General features: G+C 47.2%; 1 protein-coding gene across 12 annotated transcripts in view; it reads right to left on the bottom strand.

Moving 5' to 3' along the window:
* Positions 1 to 15,742, bottom strand: part of PCBP3 (poly(rC) binding protein 3) — a 213,425-nt gene extending 197,683 nt beyond the window's left edge. For all 12 annotated transcript variants that reach the window (XM_079762700.1, XM_079762696.1, XM_079762707.1 and 9 more), the window contains exon 1: positions 15,536 to 15,742. The gene's annotated coding sequence lies outside the window, so the exon portion shown is untranslated. The remainder of the gene's footprint in view (positions 1 to 15,535) is intronic.
* Between the last annotated feature and the right edge of the window lie 2,595 nt (positions 15,743 to 18,337).

Below are 18,337 nucleotides of genomic sequence, written 5' to 3'. Positions count from 1 at the left end.
TAGGAGGTGCAGAGGTGTGGAAAAGCAGACGTACGGAGGCACGTGAATCGGGCTGGCGACTGGGTGCAGTGTTTTTTTCAATTGGAAGGGAGATACAAGCTACCAACTGCTCTGAACGCGTTTCCGGTGAGATTCTCGGGACCCAGACTCTTTTTTTTAAAAAATATATTTTATTGATTTTTTACAGAGAGGAAGGGAGAGAGACAGAGAGCCAGAAACATCAATGAGAGAGAAACATGGATCAGCTGCCTCCTGCACACCCCCCACCGGGGATGTGCCCGCAACAAATGCACATGCCCTTGACTGGAATCGAACCCAGGACACTCCAGTCCGCAGGCCGACACTCTATCCACTGAGCCAAACCGGTTTCGGCAAGGGACCCAGACTCTTAGGGGGAGAAACTGGACTGTCTGGCATGGGGTTGGAAAGTGAGGGTGGCTTTCTCACAGAGGTGTGCGCAGGAATTGTTGTTTACTGCGCTGGGGTGCAGGACGCGGGGATGCGGAAATGCAGAGACACGGAAATGCGGAGACGCAGAGACTTCTGACTGGCAGCCATCGCTGTTTGCCACGCCCTAGTGATTCCCTGAGACCCCACCCCACCCAATTTACAAACCTACCTGAGCTGTGCACAGCAGTTTTTGCATATGAATGGCCTGCCATTTCGCAGCTTAACCTAACAAACTGCAGCTGGGTCAGAGAGCTCCAAAACTTCCAAACCCCAAACAAAGAGGAGAAATCTGCAGATTTCGCTGTAGCTCCTGCTGGGTGGCCTCAGACAGTAGCTGACCTGCACCTCCTGGGAGATCCAGGAGCCAGAGTACCTAGAGGTCAGTGTGAGACGACACCAGATTTCAACTCCTCACATACATAAGTGACACACTCAAGAGGCAGACTCAGTGAGCACCAAAGCCCCACTGAAACAAGTCCTGCCCCATAAAGGTGTCTCCAGCACAGCAGTTCTTCCATTATAGACACAGCTGATCCTCACAGCCAATTGGCCTGGAGGTCAATTCCTCCCAGTGTAACAACAGCAATCAAGGTTTAACTACAACAAGACTGTGCACACAGCCCAAAAAGGGGTGCACCAAGAGCGTCCACCTCAGGTGATTGGGGAGGCTGAACCATTGGGCCCTATAGGTCACCTACCACACAAAGCCACTCCATCAACAAAGGGAAGCAACCAAAATGCAGAGACAAAGAAACATGTCACGAATGAAAGAAATGGAAGAAAGCAAACTACTGGATATAGAGTTCAAAACCACAGTTATAAGGTTTTTCAAGAATCTTCTAGAAACCACCGAGAAACTTAGTGAGACCTCCGAGGAACTTAGTGAAACCTTCAAGGATCTTAATGAGAATGCCAAAAAAAAATGGAAAAGGACCAGTCAGAAATTAAGCATACACTGTCTGAAATAAAGAATAATATACAGAAATCCAACAGTAGACTAGAGGACCCCAAGAATCAAACCAAAGATTTGAAATATGAGGAAGCAAAAAACACCCAGCCAGAAAAAAACAAAAAGAAAAAAGAATCCAAAAATATTAAGATAGTGCAAGGAGCCTCTGGGACAACTTCAAGCGTACCAACATCCGAATTATGGGGGTACCAGAAGAAGAGAGAGAGCAAAATATTGAAAACCTATTAGAAGAAATAATGACAGAAAACTTTCCCTACCTGGTGAAAGAAATAGACTTACAAGTCCAGGAAACGCACAGAACCCCAAACAAAAGGAATCCAAAGAAGACCACACCAAGACACATCATAATTAAAATGCCAAGGGCAAAAGACAAAGAGAGAATCTTAAAAGCAGCAAGAGAAAAACAGTTACCTACAAGGGAGTACCCATATGACGATTGTCAGCTGATTTCTCAACAGAAACTATGCAGGCCAGAAGGGAGTGGCAAGAAATATCCAAAGTGATGAACAGCAAGAACCTACAACCAAGATTACTCTACCCAGCAAAGCTATCATTTAGAATTGAAGGTCAGATAAAGAGCTTCACAGACAGAAAAAGCTAAAAGAGTTCATCACCACCAAACCAGGATTATATGAAATGCTGAAGGGTATTCTTTAAGAAGAGAAAGAAGAAGAAAAAGGTAAAGATAAAAATTATGAACAACAAATACATATCAACAAGTGAATCTAAAAATCAAGTGAATAAAATTTCTGATGAACAGTATAAACTGGTGAATATAATAAAACCAGGGGCATAGAAAGCGAGTGGACTGACAATTCTTGGTGTGGGGGGGGGGGGGGGGGGGAAAGGGGAGTGAGGGTGCAAGAAGAGATTGGACAAAAAAATTACAGCTATGGATGAGGACAGTGGCGGGGGGTAAGGGCATGGGGTGGGGGTGGGGTGGGAATCAGGTGGAGGGGAGCTATGGGGGGGAAAAAGAGGAACATCTATAATCTGAACAATAAAGATTTATTTTTAAAAAAGTAATAACACTGTTAATATTGATATCAGCTACTTGAGTTTAAAAAGGGTACAGCAGAGAGTGAGCCCAAGAACGGGCCAGGCCCCAGTTTAGGCTGCAAGGATCTGTCCTGTCTTTGCTTGGGTATCCCAGTAACCCAGCCTGCATCGATTTCTGGACCTTTTACCCCAGAAGTAGCAGGGAGTTGAGGACTGACCTCCCTCAAGAGGAACTTTCCAAGCCACATTTGGAGCATCTTCCCAAATGTATACCCCATTGGGCTTTCATCAGATGTTTTAAAATAAAAAATAAAAAGGATACACGGAATTAAAATACACAACAACAAGCATATATAAATCTGAGGAGGTGAATGGAGTTCAAGTATTTTAAGAAACTATGATTTCTACATGGCTCAGAGGAAGGTATAACTGCGTTATCTGGAGAAGTTAATAACACATTATCTAATTTACATGGTAACCATATACACACAAAAGAAAAATAGGATATAATCTTCAATTTACTGGGGAGAGTGGAAAAGCAGAATTATTTTTAAAAATCATGTAGTTTAACATAATACAAGAAAGATAACACAGAAAATATAGGACAGGAGAAATACAGGGGTGGGCAAAAGTATATTTGCAGTTGTACTACAAGAATAAACTTCTATGTACTCACAACTATAAACCTACTTTTGCCCAACCCAGTAGATAATAAGATTGTGGATTTAAACTCAAATAGATGAGTATTTACATTCAATGTAAATGAGTTGAATGTTCCAATTAGAAGACAAAAGATATCAGACTGGATGAAAAAAATAAAATTGCATAATCTTTGCAGGAGACATATCTAAAGTATAAGAATATAATAAGGTTAAAAGTAAAATGATAAAAAGATAACAAAGAGATCACGCAAATATGAGCCTAAAGGATTCTGGAATGGCTATATTAGCATCAGACATATTATACCACAAAGGCAAAGATTTATTACTAGAAATAAAGAAAACCACTTATAGTAATTAAAGCCTCAATTCATTTAGAAGATAAAACAATTTTAAATTTGCATGCCCCTAAAAACGTGGTCTCAAAGTATATAAATAGAAATTGACAGAACTACAGAGAGAAATAAGACAAATCCATAATCATAATGAAACTGTGTAATTATCTTAGTAATATATATCATATAACAAACAGACAAAATATAGGAGTAAGAAGATGTGAGTAATATGCTTATCAAGTTAGCTGATGATATAGAACATTGAACCTAATTCTTTTCAAGTACACAGGAACATTTGAGAAAACTTACAATCCATATTCTGGGCATATGGCACATCAGCAAATTTCAGAGGATTAAAATCATAAAGATTAAAAATTTTGGGCAATGCAATCATGCTGAAGAAGAATAAAATAAGAAAATACACATGTTTGGAAATTTAAAAATATTCTTCTAAATGACCTACAAATCAAAGAAAAATTCATAATGGAAATTAAAAATTACATTGTCACAGTCTACATGGGCTATTATAACAACCACTGCATTGACGCTTAAACAACAGACATTTATTTCTTGCTGTTTCAGAGACTAGGAAGTCCAAGATCAGGGTGCCAGCATGGTCAAGCTCTGGTGAGGGGCCTCCTCCTGGCTGCCTTCTTACTGTATCCTCACATGGCAGGGAGAGAGAGAGAGAACGCAAGCTCTCTAGGCTCTTCTTACAAGGACTTCGCACTATAAGGACTTCGCACTCATGACCTCATAAGGACTTCGCACTCATGACCTCATCTGAACCTAATTACCCCTTAAAGGCCCCATCTCCAAGGATCATCACATTGGGGGTTGGGACTTCAACATATGACTTTGAGGGGGGCACAATTCAGTGTATAGTACCTAGTAAACAATAATGAAACAACCTCAATCAAACTCTGTATAATGCACGTCAATCATTATTTATAAGGAAATGTATCACCTTAAATGCAGATACGTATTAGTCAAAGAGAAAAATTGCAAATTAACAAATTAAGTATTCATCTCCAATTAGAGAGAGAACAGCTACAGGAAAAGAATATTATGGGGCAATTTCACTCACAGTCTGGATGCAAAAATCCCAAACAAAATATTAGTCATTGGAATCTAATCAATATATTATAGGAATAAGCTAATGAACAAGTTATGTTATACAGAAGTCATCTAGGGGTGTTAGAATTAAAGATTTTTATTCTGTGTTTTATAATAATCTTTAGAAATTTTCTAAATGAGTACTCGTTTTATGAATCAAGAAAAATGTTTCTGAATTAATATTCTGCAGATCTCTAATTTTTACAAAGTCAACTACTTAATGAATGACAAGAAGAAAAGAACAAGGACTAACCACCAAATATCCATTTCATCTGAGTAATCATAGGCCACAGAATTTTTTGTGTCTAGTGTCTATCTGGTTGAGAACAAAGAAAGGGTGAGTAGGAGTAGAAGAGGATTTACAAAGATAGGGATGTGATAATAGCAATTCATAGGCTTTTTGCCCAGACATTAAGGGAGCAATCTCATACACAAACATGTCTATAAATAGAATCCATACTGCACTTTAATGAATAATTTAAAAGCACTTTGCAAACAGGGTTAAGAAAACAGAAACCTAAATGCTCAAAAATCAATAGTTCTGTCCTATCCCAACCTGGTGAGTTACAGAAACAGACGTTTGAGTTTTATATTATTTTTTTAGAAACAATGGAAGATGATGGTTAAATATCAAAAGGTTTAAAACCATTTACAAGCTCTGACCTAATAATTCTATCTTTAAAATTTTATCCTTCATAAATAATTGGTGATACACACAATGATTTTTGTATAGACTATTTATCAAAGCATTATTTATGATGGTAAATATTTTAAAGCAGCATGAATGTCCAGCTATAGGAAAGTGGTTCAATAAATTGGGACACCCATTGAAATAGTATGCAGCCATTCAAAAACATACTTTAAAAGAATATGACACAGGAAATGTCACTATATAGTACAAAGAAAAAAAGTTGTTCATAAAACACATTATGGAATTACTTTCAACTTTTAGAGGATATTATACCATATACACATAAAAGTCGAAAAAAAGTATTGGCTATCTTTGTGCAGTGAGATTATGGACAATGTTCATTTTGTCCTTCATACTTTCTACTTGCTCCAATTTTTCTACAGAAACATTTGTATTAATTTTATAAATATAAAAAGTATTTTTTAAAATAAAAACCAGACTCCCTCAAATAGAGTCAAACACCCTTTATCAACCCAAACCCACTTCTACTGGAGATAACTGGGAGGTCAGTACAGATCGGACACATTAGTTTTCTATGGCTGCATAACAAACTTAAGACAATACACATTTATTATCTCAGTTTCTGTGGGTCAGGAGTCTGAGCAGGCTTAACTGATTCGTTTGCTTAGGGTTTCACAAGGCTGAATCAAGCTGTTGGCTGGGCCATGTTCTCATCTGAAGGCTCAACTGCAGGAGAATCCACTTCTAAGCTCACTCAATCCATTGGCAGATGTTTCCTTGTGTAGGACTGAGGACCCCTGCTTCCTACTGGCTGTCCCTGCAGGCTGCCCTCAGCTCCTGGAGGCCACCTGCGTTTCTTGCCATTTTGGCTTCCCCAACATAGCCACTTACTCAAGCCAGCAAAGAGAGTCTTTAAATAAGTTTCTAACAAGACAGAATCTACACTAATAAAAGACAAAAATGCTAATTGACCGTACCTTTGCTACGCCCACAGCCAATCAGAGTGGGTATGAAAATTAACCCAACAAAGATGGCGATTAATTTGCATACACTGAGGGAGGGAGGAGTGAAGACTGAAGACAGCATAGAAGGAAGATGGAGGGAAAGCTGAAAGCAAGGCGGCTGCGGGAGGGAAAGCGCTGGCGGGGCGGGCGGGCGGCGGTGGCGGCACGCGTGGCTGCGGCAGCTGCAAAGGCGGTGGCGGCAGCGGCGGCGGGGCGCGCGGAGGTGCCGCCGCCGTCGCCGCCCACCCCGCCGCCGCCACACAGGGGGGGCGGCGGCTGCGGGAGGGAAAGTGTGGGGTGGGGGGTGGGGGGCAGAGGTGGCAGGGAAAGCGCGGGGGGGGGGGCGGGAGAGGTGGCGGTGGTGGGAGGGAAGCCCTGTTCTTGCAGGAATCTTCCTGCAACGGGACCCTAGTTGTATATAATCCTATAAAATAAAGAGGTAATATGCAAATTGACCATCACTCCAACACAAAAGATGGCCGCCCCCATGTGGACCAAGATGGCCGGCAAGGGAAGGCAGTTGTGGGCGATCAGGCCAGCAGGGGAAGGCAGTTGGGAGGAATCAGGCCTGCAAGGGAGGGCAATTGGGGGCAATCAGGCCTGCAGGTGAGGGCAGTTAGGGGTGACCGGGCCAGCAGAGAAGGGTAGTTGGGGGCAACCAGGCTAGCAAGGGAGGGAAGTTAGGGGTGACTGGGCCAGCAGGGGAAGGCAGTTGGCGGTTGGGGGGGGGACACAGGCCTGCAGGGGAAGGCAGTTGGGGGGGACCAGGCCTATAGGAAAGGGCAGTTAGGGGTGACCCAGGCCTGCAGGGGAGGGCAGTTAGGGGCAATCAGGCCAGCAGGGGAGGGCAGTTGGGCGTGACCAGGCTGGCAAGGGAGGGAAATTAGGGGTGACTGGGCCAGCAGGAGAGGGCAGTTGGGGGGGACCCAGGCCTGCAGGGGAGGACAGTTAGGGACAACCAGGCCTGCAGGGGAGGGCAGTTGGGGGTGACCAGGCCTGCAGGGGAGGGCAGTTAGGGGCGACTAGGCCGGCAGGGGAGGGGAGTTAGAGGCAATCAGGCTGGCAGGGGAGCAGTTAGGTGTCAATCAGGCTGTCAGGGGAGTGGTTAGGGGGTGATCAGGCTGGCAGGCAGAAGCGGTTAGGGGCAATCAGGCAGGCAGGCAGGCAGGTGAGTGGTTGGGAGCCAGCAGTCCTGGATTGTGAGAGGGATGTCCTAGATTGGAGAGGGTGCAGGCTGGGCTGAGGGACACCCCCCCATGGATGAATTTCGTGCACTGGGCCTCTAGTCCTATATAATAAAAGGCTAATATGCAAATAGACCGAACAGTGGAACAACCAGAACAACCTGTCACTATGACATGCGCTAACCACCAGGGGGAGTGTGTGGAACATGGCGGGCACTGGCCCCGGCAGGATGGTGGAGCAGGTGAGCGGGGGCACCAGACCAAGGCGGGGCGCCGGCTGCTGTCATTGGGGCAAGCCTCTGGTGGTTACTGAAAATTCTTTGCTCACACGTGCCGCGGTCCCACCTGATTGTCTCTAACTCCCCTCCCCTGCCGGCCTAGTCGCCCCTCACACCTGCTGCCGGCACTGGACCCACTTGCATCTGCTGCCGGAGCCACCACTCGCATCCACTGCCAGTGCTGGCCCCGTTCGCACCCGCAGTCGGTGTCAGAGCTACCGCTCACACCCACTACTGGTGCCCAGTGCTGGTCCTGATCACTCAGTGCCATCAGCAGGTGCAAGTGGTGGCTGCCAGCCCTGATCACCCCTGAGGGCTTCTCCACCTCCCCCTGCTCCTGAGGGGGCAATCGGGGCAGCAGCCGCCACTTGTACCTGCTCATGGCACCAGCCCCCCTCACACCCGCTGCTGAAGCCAGCCCCAATCGCTCTGTGCTGTCAGCGGGTGTAAGTGGGGTCAGCGCCGTCAGTGCGTGGGAGTGGTCATGGCGGGAGCAAGGCTGTCGGCAGACAGGGGACTGAGGGGGGGTGTGTGTGTGTGAAGGATGGGCCGAGACCCGCCCCTGTGCCTACGGCAGCCTCACAGCCCACAGTTCCTTTCAAGGTGCACGGATTCGTAACATAATCATGAAAGTGACATGTCATCACTCTTGCTATATCCTGTTAGAAGCAAGTCACAAGTCCCACTTCAATCAGAGCTGATTACACAAGGGCATGAATACTAAGAGGTGGGGATCATGGTGGGGCCACCTTCATAGAACCTGTCCACTATATGTAGCCTCCCACTACAGAGCCCAAGCAAAGGGAGGAATCTTGCACTTGGATGTGAAGACTCTTCTGATCAACCAACCACCCCTAAACACAACTGAACCTTGCTCTCTACATTGCTGAGGCAGTAGAGTACTGTAAGAATTGAAGGGAGAATTCACCATGGGTCACAGTTAACACAGAGAATTTCAGCAGGTCCAGTGCCGGCAGCAGGTGTGAGTGTCAGGTGGGACCGCGGCATGTGTGAGCAAAGAATTTTCAATAACCACCAGAGGCTTGCCCCAATGACAGCAGCCGGCGCCCCGCCTTGGTCTGGCGCCCCCGCTCACCTCTTAACCTAGTCTTGAAGCATGGTTAAGATTTAGATCAGTGGGGAGGAATGAGAAAAGGAAATTTTTCCTCTGCAATAAGGAGAGGAAGAAAGGCAGGAATTCCTAAGGTGGGTTCTGGAGAGAGTAAGTAGGAACACAAACCAATATGATATCTAACTTCACATTCTAATTGGTCCCTGGATGACCAACACACTTGCAATACCTACAAACAAGACCTAGAGAGGAACACTATGTGAGTTTTGGCTAACTTTACAACACTGACATCAATTAGCCTCCACAGTATGGTAAATATTACTAATATTTACCAGTATTCAGTTGTACTAAACTTCCAGGACATGGAAGACTCCATGTCCCTGGCCCATTTGAAACTAGGTGTGGCCAGAATGACTCTTTCTGGCCAATAAAATGTGAGCAGAATGAACCAGCAACCCTTATAAAGTGATTAATTGCTGGTACAAGAATCTCCATGTTCTAAAGGGACCCAGATCTAGGACATTTAAGAAGCAATTTGCCAAACTTCTAGGAAATAAAAATCCCTCCTTCTCAGAAACAATTACAGAGATAATGAAGTATCTCCTTGATACCAAACTAAAAAAGAGCAATACAATAAACAATTATTATTCGTTAATACTTCTAAAGAATATATGTACCAAAATACTATATGAAATATTACCATATTGGATCCCATAATAATTATTAAATGTAGTACATCATGACAATATACATCCCAAGAAATCAAAGATTAAAATATTTCATCTCAGTCACAGTTTAAAGAAGAAAAGTATAACATAAAATCATCTAAATAGGTATAGAAAACTATTGGATGAAATTCAAAATCTAGTAATGATTTTAAAAAAACATTAAATCACACTTTTAGTATATGAGACCATCCTTAACCTAATATAAGGAACCTATAAAAAATTTAAAAAAGCAAACCACATTGAAAGCTTTAAAAGCACTCCGTTTAAAGTTGAAAACAATATTAGGATAGCCTTATCACAACTTTTGCCTAGTGGTCCAAACAAAGGGAATAAGACAAAAAATAAAAAATGTATATTTAAAGACTAGGAAGGAAGAAATGAAATTATCATTATTTACATGGAGAAATTAGAAACAGATCCACACATTTATGAAATCTGGTATGTTTCAAAGGTAGCACTGCAGGTCACTGGGGAAAGGATGGTACTCAATAAATAATACTGTAGGGTGGTGAAGACCTGGAGGGAGGGATAGAGGCTGGGGGGGGGGGGGGGGCGGGGTAAACGAGAGACAGCTGTAATACTATCAACAATAAAAACATATACAAAAATAAATAAATAAAAAGTACTGGAAAAATTCTAAAATTATGCCTCTATGTCACACCTCACACAAAAATAAGTTCAGAGTAGAATATTAAAAGCAAATATTCAAAAAAGATTTTAAAAGAGCAGGATATCTTATGACCTTGTGGTAACAAATAATTTCTTAAATAAGACTTAATAACCACAAACCATTAGGAAAAAATTGATAAATTTGACTACATTAAAATTAAGCATCTGTTCATCAAAGCAGCATTTTAAAAGGATAAAAATAAAAATAGGACACAAATAGAATCTAGAACATATAAAGAAATTCTAAAAAGCTATAAAAAAAACAACCCTGGCAACAAACGGACAAACATTATATGAATACAATATATAGAAGAGGAAACCCAAATGAATAAGAAGTCCTCAGATGCACTAATAATCAAGGAAATGTAAATTAAAACAGTGAAATATTTAATATCTACTAGACTGACAACAATTAAAACATCTGAACATACAAAGTAATATTAGCAAGGATGTGAAGAAACAAACCCTTCGAAAGTACTTTAACAACAGCTCTGAGGTTGGAATTGGGCCTACCCTACAACCCCACTTGCAGATGAACACCAAGTCTACTCTCTTCTGAGTACCCAGCACAAAGGAAAGGTAGGCCAGTGGGACATGGAATTAGCTGCTGGGGCGGGGGGGAGGGGGGCGGGGGGCGGGGGGAGGAGGGGAGGACCCAGCAGCTTGCTAAGAGAAAAACTTCAAGTGGAACACAGGCCAGGTGAGATAATATCAGATGCAAATCTTGCCAGGAGATGAAACGGGAACAGAACCATTCTTACTTGGGGCAACCTCCTCCCAAACAGCAGCTGAATCAGTTTATCTTCTACAGCCACTCTGATCATGTTATTTCCTCCTTAAACTTCACCAGCTAAAACTTCCTAGAGCAGAGTTCCAACATGCATCAGTTTCCTGTGGATGCTCTAACAAATTTCCACGTTAGTGACTTAACACAAATTAATTACCTTACAGTTCTGGATATCTGAAGTCAGACATGGTTCTCACTGAGCTAGAATCAAGGAGTCATCAGGACTGTTTTCCTTTCTGGAGCTTCTGGGGAAGAATCCATATTCTCTCCTTTTCCAGCTTTCGGAGCTTCAGCATTCCTTGGCCCATGACCCCTTTTACATATTTTCAAAGCCAGAAATGATAGGTAATCTTCCTCATTTCACATCACTACGACACTGACTCCTCTGCCTCCCTCTTCCATATTTAAGGACCCTTGTGATTACTTTGGGCCCACCCGTGTAATCCCAGATAACATCCTTATTTTAAAATCAGCTGATTAGCAACCTTCATTCCATCTGCTATCTTAAATCCTCTTTGCCAGGTAATACAACACATTCACAGGCTCTGTGGATAAGGATGTAGACTGCTTTAGAAGGCCATTATCTGTCTACCACACAAACTCTTCTCAACTCTCCTTACACACACACCTCTAGTGGAGTCCCAACCCTTTCAAAATGCTCCTCATGCCTCCAGACTCAGCACCATCACATACCCTGTTCTACCATTACATCAACCTTCTTGTCTTTTTCAAATCGATTTATACCCATCCACACCCAAACAATTACAAGTCATCTTCCAGAGGTCAGCCCAAAGGCTACTTCAACTCTGAAGCCTTTTCAGATTCCCAGCCTAAATAAATCACCCCTCTTCAACACACTAACCCAGCTTTCTGTGTATCCCAATTGCAGCACTGGGCGTGGCCCCCTTTAACCATCTGTTTACATGTCTTTTCTTAGGTCCAAAGTGGTGAGTCCTTCAATGATAAGAACTCTGGCTCATTCCCCTGTGGTTTCCCAGATCATATCACAGGGCCTGGCAAAGAGTAGACATCAGAAAATATTTCTTGCCGAAACCGGTTTGGCTCAGTGGATAGAGCGTCGGCCTGCGGACTGAAAGGTTCCAGGTTCGATTCCGGTCAAGGGCATGTACATTGGTTGCGGGCACATCCCCGGTAGGGGGTGTCAGAAGGCAACTGGTCGATGTTTCTCTCTCATCGATGTTTCTAGCTCTCTATCCCTCTCCCTTCCTCTCTGTAAAAAATCAATAAAATATATATATAAAAAAAAGAGAAAATATTTCTGAACCTTGGAGGAGGAGGAAGAAAGCTGCCCTGGGTTTCTTTCGACAAAACAGATGCAAAGAGTAACCTGGGTTAAGTGTACAACCTACCAGACCAAAGAACTAGTTAAAATGTTCATAACATTGATGTTTCTATCTCTGACTCCCTCTCCCTTCTTCTCTGAAATCAATAAAAGGAAATATTTTTTAAATGCTCACAACAAAAACACCTCAACAATCTACTGCTTAGTTTGATGCGCAATTTACTATTGTGTGGAAGAATCTCTGTACCACAAGTAACATCTATTATTTTCTATTGCTAACCTGTATAGCAATTTCAAGAGAAATGACGAATTTATCTAAATAATTTAGAAAGATTTCTCAAAATTATAGAAGAGAGAGTAGATGTTGCTCCAACACAGCAGAGATGCTTGGCAACTGCCCAACAACCCCACCACATACTCAGAGGGCTCGTTCGCTCTTAAGGAAGGGTGAGAAGCACCATGTTAGTGAGTGTGAGGTATGCTATAATCAACCCAGTTAGGGAAGAACAAATTTCCTCTATGTACAAATATCTGTATATATTATAATAAAGGTACAGTTTAAAGAGGGTGGTTTTAATCAAACAGGTTCTCGTTTAATTTCAATGATTTGCTACCTGATGTCCATAGCTAGCAAGAAAATTTCCACCTGGGGAGGAGATTAAGCAAGGGAATGGAACTGTTGAATCGGCGCAATTATCCACTTAAAAAGGAGACAATAACATGGCTTGAGTTTTTAAAATGCACGATTCCTTTCAGGTTCAATAAAACTCCCTTGTTCTACTTTTCTTTAATAGTGGGAATTCTGAAATTCATTTTGAAACATACTCCAAAAACCACTCTCACACTGGAAACGTTGAAGATGAAAAAAACAGATAGCACATATTCAGCACCATGGACAGGGACATCCACCTATGCCTGTAAGAGTCCTTGCCACCAAGGCTAAGAGATATCAAAGCCCCCCACCCCCAACTCCCGCCCCCAAAATACACAGTATTCATCCTAGTGTTTAAGTTTGGGGGTGATTCTAACACATTAGCAGGTATTATTCTTTGTTATGGCCCAAAGGACCAGCCTTCTTCACCAAAGGGAACAATTTCTATCTACCAAAGTCTGATTCAGTAATCATTTTTACAGTTGAGCACTGAGATTTTTGTGACACATGGCTATGAGTCCAGAAATTGGCTACAGGTCAAGGAACTGAAATTATTGAAACTGAAACACAGCACCCAGTCTTGAATGGCTAGATTGTTACAAGGACCTCATGTGACTTTTGCCAATATAAATGCAGCATGCTCCGAAGCTCCCCTCTAACAGCAGAGAAAGATAGCTTCTTTTTAAACATCTAAGAAAATTAACAGGTGTTGAAACTTTCTCAGAAGTACTTAAAAACAGTAACAATAAAGCTGTATATTTTCTCTAAACCTGAGTATTAATAATGACATCTGAAAAAGTGACATTCCGAGGTCCAATATCACCAGTAATCAGCACCACCTGTGCCAACACTAGTCACAAAGCCCTGAATTCTAAACAGGATACCCAATCTTTTTAGTTATAAATACTCCTTTTACTATCAAATCTTTTCATAACTTTATAATATTGAGTATTATCTAAGAAAATACATGAAGTTATACAAATTTTAAAACACGTGTAATGAACTTGCATGTGTATAAACAGCAACATCTACATACAAGGAGAAAACAATAGTACTCAAAAGTAACCAACACCAATTGGTCAGTGACTGTATTTATATTTGAAGACCCCTTGGTTTCCCACGGATCTCCAAGTCTGATAACACCATCCAAAACTTCTCCAACTCCTCTAATGTGAGGATCAATGTGGTCTGCGGGGATTTTGCCAACAATCCCTGCAGAGTGCCACTGTTCTTCAGTCTCTTTGGACCAAAATGGGCCTCTCTGAAACATTTTAAGATGATGAGTTGTTCCTGTGCAGGAGACTGGCCATCAGCTATCTTCAATAGGAAAGCTGCCTTGCACACTTCTTTTGTTCCCACATCTAAGCCAAGTTCAAAGAACAGCAAAGGGACAAAGCTCACCCCTAAAAACAAATTAAATTTCAGAAGGACGTGTGAGGACCTGTGCCCGAAGAATGGCTCGAACTAGAGACCTGGTCAAGGCCTACTTGCCCTAGTATTCCTTTTGGTGAATCGCACACCATAAATCCTCATCAACCCAGAGAGTCCTGTCCGCTGACAGGCAGGGCGAACAGGCCCTGGAGTCCGTGCTGCCTCCAAGGGAAGACAGGAGGAAGAGAACCAACCCTACACACAAGATTTAAGATGTGACTTTCTGTTAACTTTCAAATGTGTTATGTGAGTAATATACTTCAGAGTCGGGAGAGAAAATTTAGAAAAGCCACCAGGCAAAAATAAAAAAAATAAACTTTCACTGAACAATACTTCCAGGGCAAAACACTTGTGGGAACAATAAGAAACAGGTTTTGACGGACCCGCAAATAAAAGAAGAAAATACAGCGACCGAAAAAGAGGAACGTGCACTGCCCCAGGTAACCTGCGTGCTCCTCGCTTTGACACAGGGTCCACGGAGCAACGCAGACACCTCAGCTACGGGGCGGGCGGCTGCGGTGCCTGAGGGAGGGACGCAGAGGGCACCGCGCGGGTCCTGCTCTCTCTCCTGCGTGGCGCTCAGTACCTGCGCGTCTGCGGCAGCTCCCGCGTCCCGCCGCACAGGGCGCCGGGGACGCTGCCCCCAACAATCTTTCCCAATCATATGTGAGCAAGTTTAGGTCGTTTGAAACTTAAGCCTCACGAACCAAATCGTGGCAGCTGTTCACCCCTAAGCGAGCCTATCCAGCCGTTACTGAAGGCGGTGTCTCGCCGACAACTTCTGGGGGAGTGGGGGCAGGGGGGACCGGCGGAACCTCGTCACCCGAAGTCCCAATACCCACCCCCCGCCCGGACCCCGGCCAGCTCCGGCTCCTCAGAGAGGTGGGCCGCGCGGCGCTAACCCCGAAGGCCGCGGGGAAGAGGGACGACTGGGGCCCGATCCACCCGCCGGCCCACCCGCCGGCGCCGCAGCTGCCGCCCAAGTTGGCCGGGCCGGGCGGGGCCTCCGCTCTCTCGGCCTCTCGGGACTTGGTCAGCCCGAGACGTGCGCCCCCACCCAAAGTTGGCGGCCGCGGGAGGTCGCCGCCCCGGCCACGGCCTCCCAATCACCGCCTGGCCCGGACCCCGACCAAAGACCGGACCCCGACCCGGGTTTGACCCCTTGGCCCTGACCCCAACTCCCGGCCGGGTCCCCAGCTCCACCTGTGGACCCCGCCCCCGGCCCCGCCCGCGACCACTCACTCACCAGAGGGCGTGCCCGCGGACGGGCTGGCGGGAGGCCGGGCCGGGGTCGGGGGTTGGGGACAGGGTGTTCCAGGCGGTGCGGCGGAGCCTGAGGCGACCGAGTCTGAGAAGTCTGAGGAGACTGAAGAGACTGAGGCACTGAGGCGACTGAGGCGACTGAGGCGGCGGTAGCGGTTCCTCGCGCTCCAGCCGCGGTGCTGCGCGCGGCGTGGGCCCGCCCCCTCTGTGCGACTACCCAATCCTGCGCCGCGCGCCGCCGCTGGCCCCGCCCCAGCCCAAGAGCAGAGTCCCGCGAAAGCGGGCGCCGCGGGCCAATCGAACGACGGAACATCGAGTGGGCAACCAATTGGAGCTTGTGAAGCTCCCCCGAAAGAAACCTACAGCGTCGCGGGGGCGGGGGCTGAACCGGACCAATAGCGGTGGGGGCGGTACAGAAAGTTGGGGCGGACGGGAGGCGGTCACTGGCCGAAACTGGTCCAGGGGGCGGCCCACTGGAAGGGGGCGTGGCCAGAGCCGGGGCGGGGCTATAATGGGAGCGGAGCTGGAACTTGCGCTGGCCAGTGACTAGCCCGGACGGGGGCCTGGGGCGGGGCAAGGGCGGAACCCCTTGGTGGGGTGGGGCCGGGGCGGGTCCCTGGCTAGGGCGTGGCCTAGGTGGCCCGGGCGTGCAAACCGCCGGTGGCCTAGACCCTCCCGCAGCTGGTGCCCGTTCCCTCCTATCCAGTGGGCCGGGATCCCTTGGTGGTCAGTAAAGCAAAGTCCTCCCGGCCTCCTGGCCTGTTCCCGAGACCCCGCTGGGACCCTCCTCCGCCCCCCAGTGCCTCGGCAGGTGCCCCCTTCTTCCTCCCACGCCGCGGAGTCCGTTTGTCCCGCAGTGAGCCTGTCTGCCCCACCCCTCCCAGGGGCCAAAGCAGGTGGGCTTGCGCTTGAAAGTTCGCAGGTGCCTGGTCGGCACACCTGCCCGCACGTGGCCCAAGGACGAAGCCCGAAGCCCGAAGCCGGCTGAAAAGCTAGCCTGTCCGGGACAGAGCATGTCCTGGTGTTTCGTGCCATTACCCTTGCACCACACCTCCTGGGCTGGGTTCTGCTGTCTTGTTTCTATTCTGTTGGCTCTGAACCCTCGTGCCCCATCGGTGGATTGTGGCCTGTTCTCAGCAAGGATTATTTCTTCCAGCGCAGCATCCACTGCACGAGCCATATCACAGGCATCGCGGTGACCTCGGACCCCTGGGAATCACCAAGGGGCTGGGGGAGCCGGCCAGGCACAGTCCTGGTACGTCGCCCTCGCTGGACCCCGGGAGTCCTGGACGGTGCTCAGTCTTGCTCGGCCTCCTTCCTCCCCGGAGCAAGGAGAGGGGTCAGCGGGCCACTAGAGCAAAGCTTGGGGAAGAGCCTGGGAACGGCTGTGTCCCTGCTCAGGACCCCGTTGGCACCATTTGCCCCCGAGACCAGGCATTTCCCGGGCCTCCCCTCTGTGAACCCTACTGCTTTGTGGGTGGTGAAGGCCAGCCCCACTCAGAGGTCACCATTATGACCTCTGTTTTTGGTGGAAGCATTAGAAATGGCCAGTACTAGAAAACTCACTACCGGACACAAGGGACCCCCCCCCCCCCCCCGCTGGCACCCAGAAGCAGGCAAGGCTGGGCAACACCCAGAGAGGTGGAGGGTCCACACCAGAGGCGGGTGGGTATGAGGAAGGTCAGGAAGAGCTGTGTGCTCATGTCCTCATGTGTCACGTGTGTAGTTCAAAGACAGCCTTTAGTAAAGAAAGGGCACTGGCTGGAGGGTGAGAAGGGGCTGGATGGGGGCCCCTGGAAAGGCAGCAGCAGCAGGGTCCATGCGTACTTCCTGAGAAGGGGGGGGGGGGGGAGGCAGGGGTTTCCCAGCAGTGTGGGTGGCCCCTGTCATGTTCAGAGCAGGGAGCCGGGTTTCACTGTGCGCTCTGGGGGTGGGAAGGAGGGTGTGGCAGCAGAGGGAGGCAGAGACCTGGTTTAGCTGTCCCACAGTAGAAACACTGGGACATGACACTGGGAATTAAACAAGGAGGCATGATGGCAGCACATCCAGGACTTGGGCCATGAGATCAAGGTTGCAAGGATTTGCAGCGTCCCGACTTCGTGGCTGTCGGTTTCAGTTGACTCTGCCGGCAAAGGGGCCAGAGGAACCCCGGAGACCCTATTGCTAAGGCCAGAGTGCACAGCGGGGGAGGGGGAGGGGGGAGGGGGGAGGGGGGAAGGGAATGGCAGAGCATCCTCAGCCTCTCCCCCGCCCAGATTACAGGCTGCCAGCCACCCACTTCCCCATCCTCTCCGGGAGCCCGCGGCCTCTCAGCTGCCTTCCTCGCCTCCTGAAAGACACAGTTAGTCATTAGGAAAGTAATGATAGTGTTTTCAGGACAGCATGTAGGACCCTAACAACTTTCAATTATTTCCAGTTCCTGGGAGGGGAAAAAAAACAGCTCATCTCCTGCCTCCGCCCTTGACACACAAGACAATCCGTGTCTGCGGGCATATTATCATAAATTAGCAGATCTCTGAAAGCCCAACTGCCGGCCGGAGCTGCCCCCACCCCCACGCCGTGGCAGCTGGGCCAGGCGGAGCGGGCCTGGGCTCGGCTCCGCCCCCCGAGCGGGACCCGCCGCCTCCAGGTCTCCACCGCCGAGTTGCAGCGTCTCCCCGGCGTTAGCGCCGTGCGTGCGCTTTCGCCCGTCGTCACGGCGGTCCTTCCCGGGAGAAGTGCACCCAGGGGCCCGTGTTTATAAATAACTCCATCGTGTCTTGTGGAGGGGCGCGGGAAGCGGGGA

The sequence above is a fragment of the Cnephaeus nilssonii genome (genome assembly GCF_951640355.1).
Source record: "Cnephaeus nilssonii genome assembly, chromosome: 3".
NCBI lineage: Eukaryota > Metazoa > Chordata > Mammalia > Chiroptera > Vespertilionidae > Cnephaeus > Cnephaeus nilssonii.
Note: the sequence above shows the minus strand (reverse complement) of the source record. Positions and strands in the feature narration are given on the sequence as shown.